Source organism: Muntiacus reevesi, chromosome 1 (genome assembly GCF_963930625.1).
Source record: "Muntiacus reevesi chromosome 1, mMunRee1.1, whole genome shotgun sequence".
In the NCBI taxonomy this organism is placed as follows: domain Eukaryota; kingdom Metazoa; phylum Chordata; class Mammalia; order Artiodactyla; family Cervidae; genus Muntiacus; species Muntiacus reevesi.
The window spans coordinates 26,481,488-26,503,098 of NC_089249.1; positions in this window are offsets into that span (position 1 = coordinate 26,481,488).

Below are 21,611 nucleotides of genomic sequence, written 5' to 3' on the forward strand. Positions count from 1 at the left end.
CAGGCTATTGTTTTTCCAGTGGTCATGTATGGATGTGAGAGTTGGACTGTGAAGAAAGCTGAGTGCCAAAGAATTGATGGTTTTGAACTGTGGTACTGGAGAAGACTCTTGAGAGGCCCTTGGACTGCAAGGAGATCCAACCAGTCTATCCTAAAGGAGATCAGTCCTTGGTGTTCATTGGAAGGACTGATGCTGAATCTGAAACTCCAATACTTTGGCCACTTCATGCGAAGAGTTGACTCATTAGAAAACACCCCGATGCTGGGAGGGATTGGGGACAGAAGGAGAAGGGGACGACAGAGGATGAGATGGTTGGAATGCATCACCGACTCGATGGGCATGAGTTTGAGTAAAGTCCAGGAGCTGGTGATGGACAGGGAGGCCTGGCGTGCTGCGATTCATTGGGTTGCAAAGAGTCGGACACGACTGAGCAACTGAACTGAACTGAGATGAACTGAGGGCTATGAGGAAGAATGTTCCAAACCTTTCTTCTCGGCTTGCCATTTTCTTTGTATCTTCCCTCTGTGCATATTTCTGCTTGCAAATTTCTCCTTTTTATAAAGATACCAGTCATATTGAATGATGATATTGCTTTACCTTAATTATCTCCATAAAGTCCCTTTTTCAAAATAAGGTCACATTCTGAGGTACTGAGGCTTAACACTTCAATTTGAATTTTGAAGGGAGATAATTCAACCCGTAACAAGTACCTTCTATTATTATTTTCTCCAAATGTTCCCAAGAAATGGAGGAAATTCAAAACAGGCCATGATATGAGAAAAGAATAGGAGATCTGATCTTCCTTTATTAATGATTTCACACTACTGATAGCCTATAACCTATTCTCTGATTAAGTTATAATTGTTTCCAGAAAAAAATGTTGGAGATGTGAGACTTCTGCATGTGCAGAGCAGTTTCCTCCCCTAACTTGTTCACCATCTCCCCATCTGTCCGCAAAACACTCTGCTTGGGATACCACAAAACCGAGGAAGGCCACTGTAGATGAGAGTCCCTGCCTAGTGCAGAAACAGGCCATTTCTCTTGAGTCATCTTGGTAAAGGCTGGCCTTAATTCTATTTGTATATGGCTCAACCTCAAACACCAGCTATAGATGAGTACTTTAATTTAGGTTGCTAAGTGGCATTTGTGGTCATCCTCCCCAGGAGAAACCTGAAACGGCAGTTTCTGGCAAACAGACAACTATGAGTGTTTCTTGACTTTACAAAGTTTTCCTTAGCAAGAGTGAATGAGTTCTCTCATAGGAGAAAGTCAATTAAAAAATATGGGCTATATTAATATATGAAGAAGACTAAAGATATTTATCAAACCATTTGTTTAGGAATATGTCTTTCCATTGGGACAACCTCTCAGCCACAAAATCAAAAATAATTAAAGTGTTGTTCCTTGGACAAAGTATCCATCCACTGTGAGAAAAAAAAGTCAAGCCCTCATGCTATGGATGATAAACTCTCTCCTCTAAAAAGGAGCTGAGAAATCCAGGACAAAAATTGCACATTCATGCAATGAATTCAGACAGACTTAAATTTCACATCTGCCCTGGTGGCCAACATATGAGCCGTCTGTATTTAGGGTAAAGTCATTTTTTTTTCTTTCTTTTTTTTGGCAAGAATACTGACTGTAGGATTATTTGCCTTGCATATTTTTAATATCTGGACCAACTTATACAGAATGTTTTTAAACAGATATGTATTTATCTTCAAAGACTAAAGCACTCACTCGCCTGGATAAAACAGTAGTGGATCACTTAATTCTCAATCCCTACCGGTTGTTAGTAAAGATTATGAAAATTTTCTTTATCCTGTTTTCGTTTGATTGGTAAAATAAGGAAATGTGTGGAGGCTTCTCCCTAAATAGGACCTCTCGATATGAATGCCCTTGCAGTCTAGCTCACTGCACAGACACCGAACTACAAAAAACAATTTCCTAGTAAAGTGTACCTCTTACATATTATATAGATACAAGGAGAAAATTTCTGCAAAGAACACAGACAGGATTCACAGAGGCTCAGGTCTGAAGATAACAGCATAATTTATCACTTGTACCCTGAGGCAACTTGCTTAACCTGTCTGAACCTGCTTCCTCATTCTAAAATGGTGTTTGGAGGAATAGAAATGACTATGAATCCTCAAGAACCAATGCTGTAGTGAAAAAAAAAAAAAAAAAGAAAATGCTATCCCTAAGGACAGGTAGCTAGAGGTAGGTAAACTGGGAACTCTGCAGCTCAAAAGGAAATTTTGTGCAGAGGGCAAATGGGTGGGCCTTGGAGCAAGAAGGAAGGAAACTCTCATTTACTGGCAGCGCTGTCTTCTAGAGATCATGACAGGCCCACTCCTGTAACAGCTCCCACTTGATTCTTACATTAACCTTAGGACAGGATATCATCATCTCCATCACACAGAGGCTAAGTGAAGTTAAGTAAATTATCCAAAGCCACAGAACTTATAAGATGTGGAGCCAGGAATTAAAATTGTCTGTCTGATTCCAAAACCCATTATTTTCCATAACACCAAACTGTATTAAATAAGAATATCAATAATCATAATAACAATCTTGTCACTGCAGAGTCCAAAAGGAAGTTGGACCTCTGTCCTTGGGTCAGCCTTCTGAGCACCGGCCCTGCCCTCTCCCCAGTGTCCACCCTGCTGTCCGTTGTTGCTGCCTATTGCCAGATGGTCCTAACACTATGCTTCTTCCTCTCCCCAGCTTGACCTTTGGCCTCCTCAGACTCCTTCCCAGAGTTTCAATTTTGCCTTCACAGTCCTATCATTTCTGTTTGGCTGCCAACCAAGTCCTGATTCTGAGAAGTTATCTCTAGAGGGAAAAAAAGTGAAAAAAAAGACTTTGAACAGAGCAACAGTTCTTTATTTCATTCACTACATCCTCCTTAAAACCAGTTCCTTCAGGCAACCTTTCATGAGCACTCAAACCAGATTAGGGACCTCCATTCAATTCCCCAAATCCTCCCTGCCTATTCCTGTCACAGCAGTGAACAAGCTCTGTTAGGTCCAGCTAGTTAAGGTGCCTGTAAATGCCACCAGAGTGTGAGTTCTTGGGGGATAGTATGTACCTTACTCATCATCATCTCCCTAGCACTTCCTAAGGCACTTCACACATAGTGAGTCCTCAATCAATACTTGTTGAGTAAAAGAGTAGATATTGCATAGACTTGAATGAGTCAGTTGACAGTCGGACAATTAAACTCAAAAAACATTGTAATTATACATTATGCCTTATTCCCACAGATCCTTGATGTGCTGACAAATGAAATTATTTTAAAATGGCTTTTGGTGATTATGTTTTAAATGGTTGAAAGGTAATAATCTCAATGGAAAGAGTATTTTGTGAATGTCAACAATCAAGAAGTTAGAAAGCTGAGTTCAAATTTTTCATCCAAAATTTATAACGTTCTGACTTTTGTGCCATGAAGCAAAAAAGAGTCTGGTTTGATTATGATAATGTCCTTACTTGAATTTGAATAAATGTCCAATTTGTTGTCATCTGATTTCCTTCCTTCTTTCTGTATCTTAAAGCTTTTTATCACTGCCTATATTAGATATTCTCAAAGTAATAGATACAACATTATCCAAAGTTTATTCAAACTTATCTGAACCTTTTGGGGCTAGAAATTAGGTGGGAACTGTTTTCTTCATGAGATTTCTAGTGCTTTTTGGCTTTGAAAGGCTGGAAATGCAACAAGAATAGCTTTTCTTGCGGTATTTTGGTTTCTACTCCCAACCAAAATCAGGAAGTGCAGAGATGCACAAAAAATTAAAATAAAGGGGAAAAAGTTAACTCAACTTCTTGAACCTCAAACAAGATTCAGGTTCAATTTCAGTTTAAGGCAAAGGTTCAACTAAGATCTTGTTTTATCCAAACCACTTGGTCTTTCCATTGAAATAACTGGTAGACTCACATGTGGAATTCTCTTCTAATGTAAGAACAGAGGCAATGGTTGGTATGTAGAATCACTATGTCAATAGACTACTCTCTGATATTATCACTGCAATGTTAGAGTTCCCCAGCACAGTGACTATGAGGAAAGCAGATGCCTTAAAAGTGCAACTTTGGCTTCTCAGAACTCATGTTTTCTTAATATAATATTTTATAGAATATGACTCCTAAAAGATGAGCTTCATCCAGGCTGAGTTTGCACTTCTTTCTTTTGGGAACATTAAGATAAAAGAAAAGTTACTCTCTTAAAACTTCCATTTAGAACCAAAAGTTGGCTTCTGCATTGTTCTGATTGGTTAGTGAGTCAACAAGTGACACAGAATTTTTGCATGGATAGTTAAAGGAGAGTGCATGAGAGTCAAAAAGAAAAAAAAAAAAAAACCCACCAATTAAACCATTAGGATAGTGATAGTGAATGTTCAATTCCTTGAAATTGTACTTTCTTCTTTAAGACTCTAAAGTTTCAGAGAGAGAACTAGATTCTATCCCTGTACAGCCAAGAACAGTAGGGATTTACGAATAGTAGAAAAACCAAGTTTGCTATAAACTGTGAGTGGATAAAAACAGGATTCAAATACTCAGGGATAATTGGTATCCCAAGAAGAATCTTCAGGTCAGATTTATTAGCTGTTCTATTACTTGAGAACAACTTGACTGCAGGAACCCATTTGCCTGATAAGTGCCAAAGGAAATAAGTGGGGCTATTTTTCTCTTAGCCTGTGTCTACATGAAAAAGAAGTTGGCCAAATAACAAGCCAAGTCAGTCAATTCACTTGAAGAGTGTCCATCAAACCAGTTGCCTAGCCCTGAAATAAGCAACTAGCTCATTTTTCAACTAGTTGCATTCATGTCACGTAGACACTAGCACAATCAAATGTCTACACAGAATGAAATTTGAATAGGAAGCAAACAATTTGACATTTTAATCTTAATTGAATTTCCATACCCCTGCAAAAGGATGCTAGTAAGAATGGTTGCCTCATTGGTTGTTATCCAACAAACATTCAGAGCTTCTCAGTACAAATGCCTACAGAGCTTAGTTAGTTTTTACATTTCTGATAGCTTGACCTCAAATATGTAAGTGGCAGGTGTCTAAAGTATGCTTGGGTATAAATATTTTTTATATCTTTGAATAAGAGATCTTTGATATGTTATTTTGTATAACAGACTAAAAATTTATTTGAAATACTGTTTTTCAGGCCAAGATTCAGAGCTATTTGGATACATACCAGAGGTTGCTTTATTAAATATCACCACTTTCAGGGATTTGCAGATAAAGTTTTAGTGATGCTTTGAGAGTTATTTTATGGTTTAATGTTGTGAATATTTCAACAATCTTTCAAGTGCTATAAAAATATAAGGTAGATTTTTAGCATCTATCTTCTCCTATTTGAATATATTATAATAATCTACCAAATAAAGTTGGAGAAAACCCCACTGCACTGCCAGATTTAAAAATAAGAAGTAGCATAATTTTCTGGGAGAAATAATGGCATTGGTAGACAATAAGGCTCATCCAATTGTCTTGAAATATCACACAAAGATAAAGGCCTATGTTCTGTTCTGGGGTTGAAACATATGGTATCTCTATTCCAGACCTAATGCAAAGGGTGTGCCAGGTAAACACAGAAAATCCAAAGGACATCTAAGTAGTGAGCAAATACTCTTCATTTCTTGATGATCTTAGTCCATTCTATACAGTTATGCCTTTGAACTAACTTTAAACTTCTTTGAAACTGTGTAGAAATGGAAAGTAGACATTTTGTAGAACTGACTTCAGTGCCAGGTTAAAAAGAAGCCAGACTTTTCAAGGAAAGTGGATTTCCCTTGTGTGTTCTGGCTTACAAAGTCTGTCTCTTTCATTTGAGGAATAAAATTGTCGCACCTTCTAAATAGTCAAATAAGCCAAACTCAACAATCAAAGTTTTGTTTTTCTGTGAATGATCTTGACCAGTCCCTTGAGAAAGAGAGTTGGGTGAGTAATATAAATGTATAACGAAGGAGTAAAAATATTGGCTCATATTATTACAGTGAGCATTTCATCTGTCCATGATCTGCTTCTATTATTTAAAAAAAAAATTTTTTTTTCAAAATACAAAGCACTGACTGGAGTAACAGAATCTTAGATGTCTCCTTATTCAGAATGGAAAATAGTTAAGAAGCAACCAAGGAAATTTCCCCATCCATGTCTATCTCAAAACAACCAGAGATAACCCCTTAGAGGTAAAGATCATTTGAGTATCTTAAATAATAAACTTCACAGGGGACCCAGAAACAACATCACCAAATTATATTGATGACTTTGTGATATTTATATCTTCCTACTTAGAAAAAAGCAAATCTAAAGTTTCAATCCACAAAAATCTTCAACAGAGTACCTACTTCTTGTGCTTTACATTGTAACTGCCATAAATCATCTTGTTATCCATTTGTATACATGAAAAGTGAAAGCGTTAATTGCTTAATGTCTAACTTTTTGCGACCCCATGGACTGTAGCTACCAGGCTCCTCTATTAATGGAATTCTCCAGGCAAGAATACTTTAATAGGTAATCATTCCCTTCTCCAGGGGATCTTCCTCACCCAGGGATCGAATCCATGTCTCCTACATTGCAGGCAGATTTTTTACCATCTGAGCACCAAAGACACTCTATTTATATACATATGTATAAATACACATTAGTATTTTTTTTGTATATGTATTTGTTGTCATAATAGATCCATGGCAGTCTCTAAATAATTGCCTGCCTTTACCAGGAAGATAGCAAAATGTAAGAAGGTAATAAAGACATAAATAAAATAATTACATGAAACCAAATAAATCAGCCCAATTTAAAATAAAGAGTATTCTAATACTTAGTTTATCTCCCTTTATGTGAAATCAATATATCTTAATTTTTAAATATTGGAATGAAAAGAAACAAATGATGATCTTTATTTTGTTATTGGCGTTAATAACTGTCTCCTACTGCCTCACAGCTATTCTATGGTATTTAGAAGAATACAGAGAAGGAAATATTTTCTAAGAGCACTGTGTTGAAAGGCTGTAATGGAGTTTAATATAGTTTTGGAACCTCAATTCCACTTACTTTGTCTGGTGTGTATATGTGCATAAGATCAGGTTACTGAGAAAGAAAAAAGTACACTGCTCTTTTCATTGTTTAGACAAAGAGTGAATTACAGCTAAAAGAGGAGGTGAGGATGGAGGGAAGGAATGAGCAGAGTTGGTGGAATCAGGAGAGATAATGAAGACAGCCTGGATAAGGATAGAGCAAATGGTTGATTTGCAGAGGCAACCGTTATGTCCTTTGGGCAGAATCATTTTCAAAGAATTCATTCACTCCATCTGTCACTGATGTTTTCCCTGATGACCTATGTGTCATGTATGGGTCTCTCTTTCAAAATGTATTACATACCATGTTACCTCTATATGGGCTGTCTGGCTTATCACAACCATGAGCATCTCAAATACTATATCAACTAAATATTTGTGTTCACCTCACTGTCCTTCACTGTGCATAAGTCCAATAGACCGAGAAACATTGTTTAAGAAATCATGATTTAAAGGTAATGTGATTTTATTCTTTTTATTATTTTTTTAATTGCTTTATAATATTGTGTTGGTTTCTGCCATACATCAGTATAAATCAACCATAGGCATACATATGTCCCCTCCCTCTTGAGACTTCCTCCCACCCCATGCCACCACTCTAGTTGTCACAGTGTGCCAAGTTTGAGCTCCCTGTGTCATGAAAAATAATAAAGCTGATGGGACTTTCAATAAAAGTGTAGCTCATCAGAGCCCCTTCTCAAGTGCTAAGACTGCATCATATTTCTACTTTGATAAACCAGTGTGTTCTACGGAAAACAAGCCAAAAACATATTTGGTGAATTCAAATTTATTTGTTATCAAACAGCTGTTCTCAATAAATTTGGTTCTTCCAAGGGTCTACAAGGTTAAAAACTACTTCCATGATGATGCTAAGACATGATTTGCCTTTGCATCAGGTTGACATTTGCAAACAAAATGGCATGTTGCAAGTTCAGTTCAATTCAGTCACTCAGTCATGTCTGACTCTTTGTGACCCCATGGATTGCAGCATGCCAGGCTTCCCTGTGCATCACCAACTCCCGAGGTTTGCTCAAACTCATGTCCAGCAAGTCGGTGATGCCATCTAACCATTTCATCTTTCATCATCCCCTTTCCCTCCCACCCTGGATCTTTCCCAGCATCAGGGTCTTTTCCAATGACTCAATTATTCACATCAGATGGCCAAGGAATTGGAACTTCAGCCTCAGTATCAATCCTTCCAATAAATATTCAGGACTGATTTCCTTTAGGTTTGACTGGTTGGATTTCCTTGCAGTCCAAGGGACTATCAAGAGTCTTCTTCAACACCACAGTTCAAAAGCATCAATTCTTCAGTGCTTAGCTTTATGGTCCAATTCTTACAGTTTGTTCAAACTCATGTCCATTGAGTCAGTGGTGTTATCCAACTATCTCATACTCTGTTGCCCCCTTCTTCTCCTACCCTCAATCTTTCCCAGCATCAGGGTCTTTTCCAATGAGCTGGCTCTTCTCATCAGGTGGCCAAAATATTGGAGTTTCAGCATGAGTCCTTCCAATGAATATTCAGGTTTAATTTCCTTTAGGATTGACATATAGACATATAGAAACAGGAAAGTTGCTTAAAAGAAAAGCTTTTCTGTGAAATATGTTTAAAATGATGAACTGAATCAATAACTGTTTTTCATAGAACACCATTTTTATCCGAAAGACCAACTAACAGACAAACTATGATTATTCACATTTGGGCATTTGGTTGACCATCTCTCAAAAATGAAAAACAAGTGAGCCTATTACAACAAGGAAAACAATAGATAGTTTTGTTGCCAGCAAATGTTTCTTCACCACTGGTAATTGAACAGCATTCTTCTACTTGTCTTTTCTGATGAAATTGGTGAAGTTATTAACCAGTGTGTTTTTTTGTTTGTTTTTTACTTTATGTAATAAAATCTGTCACCTCTGGAAAATCTGTTTAACTCAATAAACCAATCTTCTGCAAATGACTACGAATGATAAAAAAAAAATCATGAATTTTTAAAAAAGCACAAGATTGACAAATTGATTTTAATATGATAGTGAAGGAGGATTTCATTTATATGGTTTCAGATTTCACATTGTGCTAACCTTTAAGAAACTATTCCTTGTCAAATTTTGGTATAGTATCAAAGAATGTCCATAATTATTTGAAAAGTTTTTAAAATACTCCAACTTTCCCAACTCCATGTAATTCAACCAAACCAACCAGCAAATTGAGAATCACTGTCTAAAATACATTGGTAATAATATAATAATCAAATGTAATTACCTGTCAGATTCTGATTAGCACATAATTTTCAACTTAAGATCTTATAATAAATGTTTTGAAACATCTAATACACATGATACAAGAAACCTATCTTCAAATAAAAGTAATGAGGTATTCTAGAAAATAATCCCTCCTTAATTCTTCACTCTCAGAAAAAATGGGATTAGAGATACTCCTCTGCTTTTTGTCATTTCATACATTTTGCAAAGCTTTTAACTTTCGACCCTCATTTGAAAATTAGAAAGACTTAAGTTATTGACTTTCAGAATACCATTCTCCTTATTATAAATAATGGGATAGCTTTCAATCATCTCATTTCTTCCCTTCCTTTCTTCATTCTAAAATTATTTACTGAGCAACTAGTCTCAGTTGAGAAATGTAAAAAATTAGTAAAGTCGGAAACCACAGGATTGTAAGAACTGTATAATGGTTAGCAAAGAATACATATGAAGATGAGTAAGAGATGGTCTTTAAGTTTGAAACTTTTCAGGGCAAAAATGAATATAAATTCATTTTATCATTGTGTTCAAGCTTTTCAAAATCACTGACAGGGTGACACAAATCCCTTCTCTGTACGGCACTTGACACTTGGTTAACTCTACTGGTTTCTGCATGAGTCACAGCAGAAGGAAGTAAAGTGTCTACTCTGATCATGAAGAGGAAAATATATGTGTCCCATTTCCATACCTCAAATTTGTACTATTTTAAATCAATATGTAGTATTATTGATTTTAATTAAAACAAGGGACAAGCTAGGTTTTTGTCAAACACTCATACATACATGTATCTAAAAACCAAAAGTTCATCGTGCCTCTCAGTTGTACTCTGTTTCATATGGTACCAATAACAAACAGTAGTGGAAAGCACTTTCAAAGACCCCAGATTCTTTTAAGGACTCCAAGTCTAATTAAAAGCAAGTTGAACATCCTAGAAATATTTATAGAAATTCACTTAAGACATAATTTCCAGCTAATTATGGAATAATTAAACAGGGCCTTTGTTTCTGTACCTGGAAAATGAACATACTAACTACTGTATATAGGTGAGCAATGGGATGTGTGTTGGAATGGATAAAGTGCTCCTTTGGCATTTTTCCTTTCATTTTTTCCAAAAGATTACTCATGGCCAAGGAGTCATCCTTCTCTATTACAGCAGGCTCCTATACATAATCTACATGATGCTCCTTTCTTATCTACTTCTCCCTGAGTTTTTAATCCCACAAAACCCTCAGAGAAGCTTTCTGCCTAACTCCAGCATCCCTGTCTGCTACTGTTACCACCAAGGAATGTTGTTATTCACCATAAACCGGAAACAGCAGTTGAATCCCAAAAGCAAACTCATGGGGAAGAGGAAGAGTCAATCATCTATGAGCAACAGGCCACTGTGACTCCCAGGAATCACCCACAATACGAATCAATCATCAATAAAGGGAGAGAAGTTGATGGGATTCATCCTGGATTCTAGACTGAAATATGATTCAGTATCTTATAATCCTCTCTCTGAAGATAACTTACTTGATTAATAGAATTTTAGGGAAAGTAACTTGGAATGGAAATCGAAGCTTGGTTTTGTCATTGGTCACACGTAAGTTACTCCTCTTTTTCAGTGAGAGTGGGATAAAGATGGCGGATTCTTAGAACCTTTATTCTGAGATGTAATCAAATCTCACTACATGAGCTTAGGAAATGTATTTAACCTCTCTGAATTTCAATGTTCTCATCTATAAAAAGAGAATTAAAACATCTCCTTCAGAATTGCTGTGAGTATTGAATGAGTGAATGAGCATTATTCCTTCTTGATAAGGTTAGTTTCTTTCCCTTTCTTTTTGGGTCTCAGTTCCCTGTTAAAACACTCCATAAGCACATATTTCTGCCATATCTGACAGACAGTCCTGCTATTGTAAGAATACAATAATATGTGTTAAATGTTTACTCTTTATTTGGCTGTGCCAGGTCTTAGTTGCAGCAAGCAGTATCTTTGATCTTTGTTGCAGCATGCAGGATCTTTAGCTGTGGCATGTGAACTCTTAGTTGTGGCTTGTGGGATCTAGTTCCCTGACTAGGGATTGAACCTGGGCCCCCTGCTTTCGAAGCAAGGAGTCTTACCCACTGAACCACCAGGGAAGTAAAATAAGATTAATAATGATTTAAATAGTTCACCCCACAAGTGTGCCTGTGTTTTTAATGGAAGGAATCATCATGTTCAGTTAAATTTAATTTGACAAATAGTTATTGAAGATATACCAGGGATAAGGTACAGAACTTGAGCTCAATGAGAAAAACACAGTGCTTGTTCTTTAGGAACATACAAGAGAGTATAGATATGCCCAGGATGTATGTCAATCATGGTGATATGTGATGGGACAAGGAAGTGCCTCTAGATATGTGCACAAGGTCTAGCAGATGCCTTAGGTGTATCGTCATGCAACTCTTGAATGGTAAGTCCCTTAGGAGAGTTTCCATATGCCATGAACTCATGGAGAGAGAGGACACGGTGATTTCATGAAACACTTCAGAGCTGGTAATGTAGTAGAGTCCTACCACTTCCCAACTCATTGGTAGAATGTGTGGCAAGCCTGATTTAGAATGTTAATACACATCAATGCAGTGCTGTAGACCTTTATCCTCTCCTGAAGTCAAAATAGTTTGTCTCACATTGAATTTAGGAAAAAAAAAAAAAAAAGGTAAATCTATATTGCTCCATAAACAGTACAGCACAAAGTCTGTTGCAATTCTGTGCAATTTTCTGTAATCATGTATACTTAAGTGAAATTTACATTATCCTTATGAGCTGCACTATGGAAATGATTCTTTTAGCCTACAGCTATTAGAACCACCCTGGTGCCAGGACCAAATTATCAGCACCAGGGGAAGCAATTTCATCGGGTTTCTTTTTACATAGACACATGGCTCCTCTTAGTGCTTATGCCTTCTATTTTGTTTTTGTTTTTTTTCCCCTGGACTCATGAAACTTTCCTCTTTGGGTAGAAATGAAAACAATTTAAAGAATGAAAAGTTTGAGCTTGTAGCTAAAAATATCCTCAGTCATCAGCAGGGGAGGCAATTCCTCAGACATTTGCAACAAAGATGACCTCTTAGACAGGCTTGGTCTACAGCAGGAGATGTCTACTCACGAGCTCCTTTTACATGGGCTCAAAAATAAACAGCCCGTTCTCCTGGCTGGCCTCCCCACTTGAGTGGAGGCAGGGAAGGTTCTGTACAAGGAAATCTTTTCTCTTTAAACTAGGGGCCAATCCGAACCAAGTCAATTGAAGCATCTGATATATGTTAGACATTAATAGCTTTTAATTGCAGGTGCCCAAGTGGACCAGTTTAGTGTCTTTCAACCCTGAGGACTCAGCACATTGAGGGTATTCATATTATAAAAGTGAATCAGTGCAGTATGCTGTTTCTAAAAAATAAAATCAAAGATCTTTTCCACACAAGCCTCTACCTTGAATATACATCTCTCCCAAGGTCATAGGAATACATTACCATATTATAAGGCACCGGGTAAGCAAAAATTAGGAAAATGAATGCCAAGTTCAGGAAAAGTCATACTTAAAATTCCCTCCTATCTTTAAAGCTGACGGTGAAACTTATACAGCTAAACTCACGCTCTGAAAAATTGAAACCACATGGTATCCTTACCCCAGGTACCATTAATTATGAGAAGGAAACATGACAAATCTGCTTCTTTGAATAGAGAAGTTGAGGCAAAACATCATAAAGAACTGATTTAAAAAGTTTGAATAACAACATAGGGTTCTCTGTTCTTCACCTCCTTACATTGGTAGCTTAATCAGTTAGTCAGAGTACAGTTACAGAGGAAACAAAATTTTAAAACTGTATGCAGGTCAGGAAGCAACAGTTAGAACTGGATATGGAACAATAGACTGGTTCCAAAGAGGGAAAGGAGCACGTGAAGGCTGTATATTGTCACCCTGCTTATTTAACTTATATGCAGAGTACATCATGAGAAACGCTGGGCAGGATGAAGCACAAGCTGGAATCAAGACCCTGATGCTGGGAAAGATTGAAGGCGGAAGGAAAAGGGGATGACAGAGGATAAGATGGTTGTATGGCATTGCCGACTCAATGGACATGAGTTTGAGTAGGCTCTGGGAGTTTGTTATGGACAGAGAGGCCTGGCGTGCTGCAGTCCATAGGGTCACAAAGAGTCGGACACGACTGAGCAACTGAACTGAACTGAGAGGGTCTCATGATGAGGATAAGGGAATACCCTCAGCAGCTGGGAATTCAGACATCTCAATGGATGTAAAAATATTGAATGGGGCATCTCAGGTACTCAGAGAATTCCTAATGTGTATCTTCCTTAGACACATTCCTGTCCCTCCCATGCCACAACAGAGCAGAGAACTTGGGAGCTTGCCCACTCTCAACTCCTAAAGATGACATTGGAAATAGGGTAGGATATAACAGAGTGAAGTTCTGGCTGAGCTCTGCTTAAGTTTATTATCTTTCTTCCTGTCCAGTTCTTCTTCCCCTTAATTCCTCTCCCAAGTCATCCATGAAGCACTTATCAACTATTGTAGCCTATTATGATCTCTTCAGAAGCACTTCAAGGATTCTCTGTGCCACTCATTTTAACTGTTTCTCCTAAATGATTATCTTTTTGTTTCGAGTGTGTTAATACCAACCATATTTTAAGATACTTGAGTATAACGGTAGCATGTTTTCTGGAACTAGAACCACTTCTAAAATTCAAGGCTAGAAAAGTTGCAGAAGCTCAAAATTTATGAAGGGAAATATTGCATAATGAAAAGAACATGGACAGAGTGATCAGAATTCAAACCCTTCTTTCATCACTTATTGACTGGATAAATTTAAGAAAGTCAAACTGTGAATGCTGTGAGGACCAGATAAAATGACAACATCTAGAAAGCTTGCAAGAGCAATCAACTGAATAAGTAAATGAAGAGATTTCAGGAGTAGGCTGTGACAGATGATAAGGAAGGTGTCAGATGAGAAAAGAAGGAAGGGTTTGAAAGAGATGGAGTAGCCAATATCTACAGAGACCAGAGGCTGGTGAGAACATGATGTATAAAGGAAACGGCTATATAACTTGAAGTTACCAAAGTAACAGAGGGGACTTCCACTTCTAATGTATATGAACTGAAGGAAATTAGATTTATCATCCTTCCCCAAAAAGTAACCCCACAGACTGAGCTAAATTTATGAAATAACATTTTCAAAACATTGTCTGAAGATTGGGTAATGAAGGACAATGATCCTTGAAAAATTGGAAACAAATGAGATGGATACTATTTTTGCCTGGGCTTAGTTCCCTGGTGGCTCAGATGGTAAAGAATCCGCCTGCAATGCAGGAGACCCAGTTTCAATCCTTGGGTTAGGAAGATCTCCTAGAGGAGAGAATGGCTACCCACTCCAATATTCTTGCCTGGAGAATTCCATGGACAGAGGAGTCTGGCAGGCTATAGTCCATGGGGTCACAAAGAGTCAGACATGACTGACTAACACAGTACCTTTAATGAGTTTACATGCTTCAGAGCAAGGAAAGAAAACAGCAGCAGAGTCCAGGCCACCCCTTAGTTGAGGATGCAGAGCTGAGAGTCTGAGGAAACCAAGAGAGCTAGAGTCAGCAGGACAGAGTACTGACAAGGCCTCAAACCTCCACAGCTGACAACTATAATGTCTGAGGTGAAAAATACATCAGATAGGATTAATGGTAAATTAAACACCATGAAAGAAAAGATTACTTAACTTGAAGACATAGCTTTAGAAGCGACACTAAAAAAAAACATACAGGAAAAAATTTAAAAAACAAAGTATCAGTGAGCTGTGTGATAACTTCAACTAACCCAATACACATGTAATTGGAGTCCCTATGGAAGGAGGCAGGTAGAAAAAATATTTGAAAAAATAATGGCTGAAAATTTTCTAAATATGATGGAAAATATAATCCAAAAGATCCAAGAAACTCAACAAATATCAAGCACAAAGAAAACAAAACATAAAAAAAATACCAAGGCATATTTTAATCAAATGCTGAAAACCAATGATTTAAAAAATCTTAACAATAGATAGAGGGGAAAGATACATTCTGTACTGAAAGAAAAGACAAACATGAAAAAAAAAAAGATTAGGATTATAGAAAATTCCTGATCGGAAACAAAGTTCCCAGGAAGACAGTGAGAAATATCTTTAAATACTGATAGGAAAAAATGAAAACAAATACTTACCAGTGGAGAATTCTATACTCAGTGAATATCTTTCAGAAATAAAGACACAATATTTTTTAGACAACAAAAACTAAATTCATCACAAGGAAACAAGTGCTATAAGAGATATTAAAGGTATTTCTTCAGCCAAAAGGAATATGACACTAGACTTGGATGCTGCTCACAGACATAAGGATTCACAAATGTATTTAAGATGAATCTATTTAAAATATTTATGTTTTTCTTATTTTTGTCATTGTAATGGATAATTAACTAGAAGTCATATTGGAGAAAGGGTAACTCTTTAAGCTAATGAAACAGAAGAGAGCTCAGACAAGTCATCTGAAAACTGGAGATCCAGAAAGCGGTAGTGTGGTTCAGTATAAGTCTGAAGGCCTGAGAACCAGAGGGTGGATAGTCCCAAAAGAGGGCAGAAGACTGGTATCCCAGAATAACCAGTTAGGCAGGAAGAAAAATTCAACTTTCCTTTCCCAGGACTTCATAGGATTGAATGATGCCCTCCTACCTTAAGGAGGGCCATCTGCTTTACTGTGTCCACCAATTCAAATACTAATCTTTTACAGAAACATCTTCACACACACACCCAGAAAAAAATCTTTAATTAGATGTGTGGACATCCCTTGGCCTAGTCAAACTGATATACAAAATTAGCTATCACAATTTTTTCAGCAAATAGTACTGAACAACTAAATGTCCATAGCAAGACAATCCATTTCAATCTAAAGCACATATCTTACAGAAAAATTAGCTTGGACAGAATTATAGACCTAACTGTAAAACTAGAATTTGGAGAAGAAAACATAGGAAAATGAATTGGTATATTTTGGTTAGGAGAAAAGTTCTTAGATGCAACACCAAAAATATAATTTTTAAAGGAAATAAATAATAAATTGGACTTCATCAATATTAAGAAATACTGCTCTTTGAAAGACAATGAAAAGACTGCAAAGATGAGCCACAAACTGGAAGAATATGGGTGCAATATACATATCTGATCAAGGATTTGTACTGAGATATTTTTTTAAAACTTTCAAAATTAACTATAATAAAGTAAGAAATTCAATAAGAATATGGGCAAAAATTTTGAACTTTACCAAAGAAAATACAAAATGGTCAAAAGCCCATGAGAAGATATCCAATATAATTAGTCACTAAGAAAATGCATCCCTAATTATTAGAGAAATACAGATCAAAACTACAATGAGGTATCACCTGACTCATGTCAAAATGTCCATTAACAAAAGATCTATAAATAATGAATGCTGGAGAAGGTATGGAGAAAAAGGAACCCTCCTACATTGTTGATGGGAATGTAAATTGGTACAGCCACTATGGAGAACAGAAGGAAGGTTCCTTTCTTAAAAAAGCAAAAATAGACTTACCATATGATTCTACAATCCCACTCCTGGGAATATATCCAGAGAGAACTTTATCCAAAGGATACATGCTCCAAAATGTTCATTATACCACTATTTACAACAGCTAAAACATGGAAGCAACATAAACATCCATCAACAGATGAATGGATAAAGAAGATGTGATACACATATGTAATAGAATACTATTCAGTTATAAAAGGAATGAAATAATGCCATTTGCCACAATATAGATGACCTACAGATTATCAGAATAAGTGAAGTCAGACAGATGTAGACATATATCATATGATATCACTGAAATGTGGAGCCAAAGAAAAGATACAAATAAACTTACTTATAAAACAGAAATAGACGCACAGACTCAGAAAACAAGCTTATGATTATCAAAGGGGAAATGAGGGGAAAGGATAAATTAGGAGTTTGGGATTAATGCACACTCCTATATATAAAATAGAACCAATAAGGACAGACAACTATACTCAATGTTTTGTAATAATCTATAAGGGAAGATAATCTGAAAAAGAATATATATAAAAATATATGTGTGTGTGTGTGTGTGTATACGTGTGTGTCTGTGCGTGCTCAGTCACTTTAGTCAAGACCAACTCTTTGCAACCCTATGGACTTCAGCCCACCAGGCTTCTCTCCATGGGATTCTCCAGGCAAGAATACTGGAGGGGGTTGCCATGCCCTCCTCCAGAGGATCTTTCTGACCCAGAGATCAAACCCACGTCTCCTTCATTCCAGGGAGTTTCTTTTCTATTGAGCCACCTGGGAAGACCATATATGTACACATATATACACATAATCACAGTCCACTAGGAAGATAAATAATGTAAAATAATCAACTAATTCAAGAGAAGACAGTAGATTTCAAGCAAGGAACAGATGAAACAAAAAACAGTAAGCAAGATGGTGGATTTAAATCCAACCATAGAATCGCCCTGCTAATGCAGGAGACACAATGAAAGCAGATTCTATCCCTGGGTTGGGAAGATCCCCTGGAGTAGGAAATGGTACCCCACTCAAATATTCTTGCCTGGAAAATCCCATGGACAGAGGAGCCTGGCAGGCTACAGTCCATAGTGTCCCAAAAGAGTTGGTCGTGAGTTAGCGACTAAACAATACTAAATTATGTCTTTTAATATGTTCTTTTTCAAACTAAATTTGTTAGAAAATTATGAGCTTGAAAAATATATCATTAATTTGACCTCGGCAAATTCTATGATTAAAAAGAAAGTCAAATGCTGTGTACCACTCATTTCGTAAAGAAATTGATCTTCAGAAAATGAATTGCCTTTAAAAAGAATATTTTAAATGGTTTATAATCCACTATCTCTTGAGTGAGAGAAACATTAATAATTTATCTCCATTTCTTTGAAATCTTTAATTACCCCTTCTTCTTTAGTATCAGGAATGACCCCACAGCATCAAGGCATGTATGGCAGGCATTGTTGATCTCCAACCAAGAGCATCTTTTTATTGCTTACTAATGGAGCTCTTGATTCTGTTTCGGGACAGAAATGTGCACAGTCTTAGTCAGTTGATCATGATTGTTTTAAGCATCAATTCTCAGAAAGAAAGCTTTTGTCAGTAGAAAGATGAGAGCATATTGTTAAATAGTTGTACAGGGCTATACTGCCAATGGTTAATAATTTTGCCTCCCCTTTTCATTGCAGACTTAAGTGCTCCCTGGTCATTGGAATAATCAAAAAATGTGAAAGTGAAAATGTTAGCCACTCAGTTGTGTCTGACTCTTTGTGGCTCCATGGAATGTAGTACACCAGGCTCCTCTGTGCATGGAATTCTCTAGGCAAGAACTCTGGAGTGGGTAGCCATTCCCTTCTCCAGGGGATCTTCCTGACCCAGGGATTGAACCCAGGTCTCCTATATTGCAGACAGATTCTTTACCATCTGAGCCATCAGGGAAACCCCAATTAAAAAAAAAAACATGAAACATATTCAAATGCTTTCCTAGAGAGTACTATTCTCCTGTTGAGAAACCATTGGCCAAGCTATGTTAGTCAGCTTGGGGTGCTGCAGCAAAATCTCACAGACTGGGTGGTATAAAAAACAGAAATTTATGTTCTCACAGTTTTGGAGGCTGGAAGTCCAGCTCAAGTTGTCAGAATGTTTGGCTTCTTCTTTTTGTTTGCCCTTTGCTCCTTGCTTTTCCCGTTGGCCCAAGCAGTTAAGAATCTGACTGGAATGCAGAAGACTTGGGTTCAGTCCCTGGGTCAGGAAGATCCCCTGGAGAAGGAAATGGCAACCCACTCCAGCAGACTTGCCTGGAAAATCCCATGGACAGAGGAGCCTGGTGGGCTATAGTCCTCGGGGTCACAAAGAGTCGGATATGACTGAGCACAGATCCTTGGTTTGCCAGTGGCCACCTCCTCTCTGTCCTTACATGATTTTTCTTCTGGGTGAACCTCTAGGGGTCCCATGACCCTGGGCAAACTTCAGGAGATGGTGAGGGACAGGGAGGCCTGGTGTGCTATAGTCCATGGGGTCACAAAGTGTCAGACACGACTGGGTGAACAACAGCAAGAACAACAATCTTTACTTTTAAGTGGAGTACTTAAATAATTTATATCTTATTTATTATTAATAATGTCGAGTTTAAATCTGCAGTCTAGTTTGTTTTCTCTTTGTTTTCTGGATAATCCAGAAGAAAGCATGGAATTAGGTAAAAGGAGGTAAGCAAAGAGTAGATGAGGTGAAGCAAAAACAAAGTAAACTGAAGATTTAAAGTCAACATTATCAATACTAAATAAGATATAAATTATTTAAACACTCAAAGTAAAGATTATTGTTGTTCAGTCACCCAGGGAAGCCCCATTGGTTTATTAGCTTTATCTTTTTATTTATTTGGTTGCTTTTGTGGTTGCAAATTGAAAATATATATATACTTAATTTATCAGAGTCTAATTTTAACTTCATGCAGAGAAGAACCTCCCAATACTGTACTTTCAATTCCTCCTTCTGGTCTTTATCCTATTGTTGGCATACCTTTTACTCCTGCATATACTGTTAATTCCACAAAATATTGTTACCCATTTTGCTTTAAACATTCAAATATCATTTTAATAAAAAAATTAAAGATGAGAAAAAATGTTATACTTACCCATAAATTTATAATTTCTGACACAATTAATTCTCATGCTTAGACAGGTCCGAGTGTTTTCATAGTATCATTTTATTTTCAGAAGAATGATCTTTAACATTCTTTAGCAGTGCAGTCTCTCAATACTTATTTGTTGAAAGTTACATTTGGGTCTTTTTATTTTAATTAAACTCCTTCTTGAAGTATTTGTAGATTCAAATACTGTTTTAAGAAACAATACAAAGAGATCTTGTGTACCCTTCACCTAGTCTCTCGAGTGGTAACATTTTGTATAACTATAGAACATTATCACAACTAGGAAACTGACATCAAAGCAATCCACTAATCTTATTCAAATTTTAATAGTTTTACATACACAGCGTTGTATGTATTTCTTTATTTGCACGTGTGCGTTCTAAGTCGTTTCAGTCGTGTCCAACTCCTACGACCCCATGGACTGTAGCCTGCCAGGCTCCTCTGTCCAAGTGATTCTCCAGGTAAGAATACAGGAGTGGGTTGCCATGCCCTCCTCCAGGGGATCTTCCTGATCCACAGATCAAACCCACATCTTTTATGTCTCCTGAATTGGCAGGTGGGTTTTTTACCACTATCTTCACATGACCCCAAACCAAATGCAGAAGATATTGAGCCAGGCATTTCAGTTCCTCCTACTAAACTCAGAAAAGGGTAAATGAAGAGGCAGAGAGAGGTCAAGAGTTACTCCAGCAGAGGTTTCTTCTACAGTAAACTGTGATGAGCAGGAGACAAGTGTTCTCCCAAATAGCAATCATTTTACTGACAGACAAGTTCCTTCTCCTGTTACCTTTTGCATATTTAATGAAGGTCTTTTAGCTGCAAACATCCTTTCAGTGTTGCTTAAGTCCCAAGATTCCTACTACTGTCCTACTATTCCATATGGGAGACCATATGAGAAAATGAAGACATCATCCTTGCATAAGTAATTACGAAAAATTGAAGAAAAGCAAGTATAATCATGTTAATAGAAAAAACACGACATTTTTAATCTAATATTTTCTCAAAATTTATAATAATGCCTAGCATATACCCATACAATAAGTGCTAAAATAATTAAGCTCATAGGACAACAGTCAAAAACTAGTTAGATTGGCAGTACCGCCCTCACCCCAATTTTTTTAAAAGTAAAATAATTCAAACAATGGACATTCAAGTCAAGACTACATGAAGCACATGTATTTTAGACTCCAGGCTTAGTTTCTGACTTTTTTGCACAAGTAACCTCCCTGGATCCAGGTTCTTTCACATCTAAATTAGGAAACATTCAGTTCAGTTCAGTCGCTCAGTTGTGTCCAACTCTTTGTGACCCCATGGACTGCAGCACGCCAGGCTTCCCTGTCCATCACCAACTCCCGGAGCGTGCTCAAACTCATGTCCATCAAGTTGATGATGTCATCCAACCACCTCATCCTCTGTCGTCCCCTTCTCCTCCTGCCTTCAGTCTTTCCCAGCATCAGGGTCTTTTCAAATGAGTCAGTTCTTCATATCAGGTGGCCAAAGTATTGGAGTTTCAGCTTCAGTGAAAAT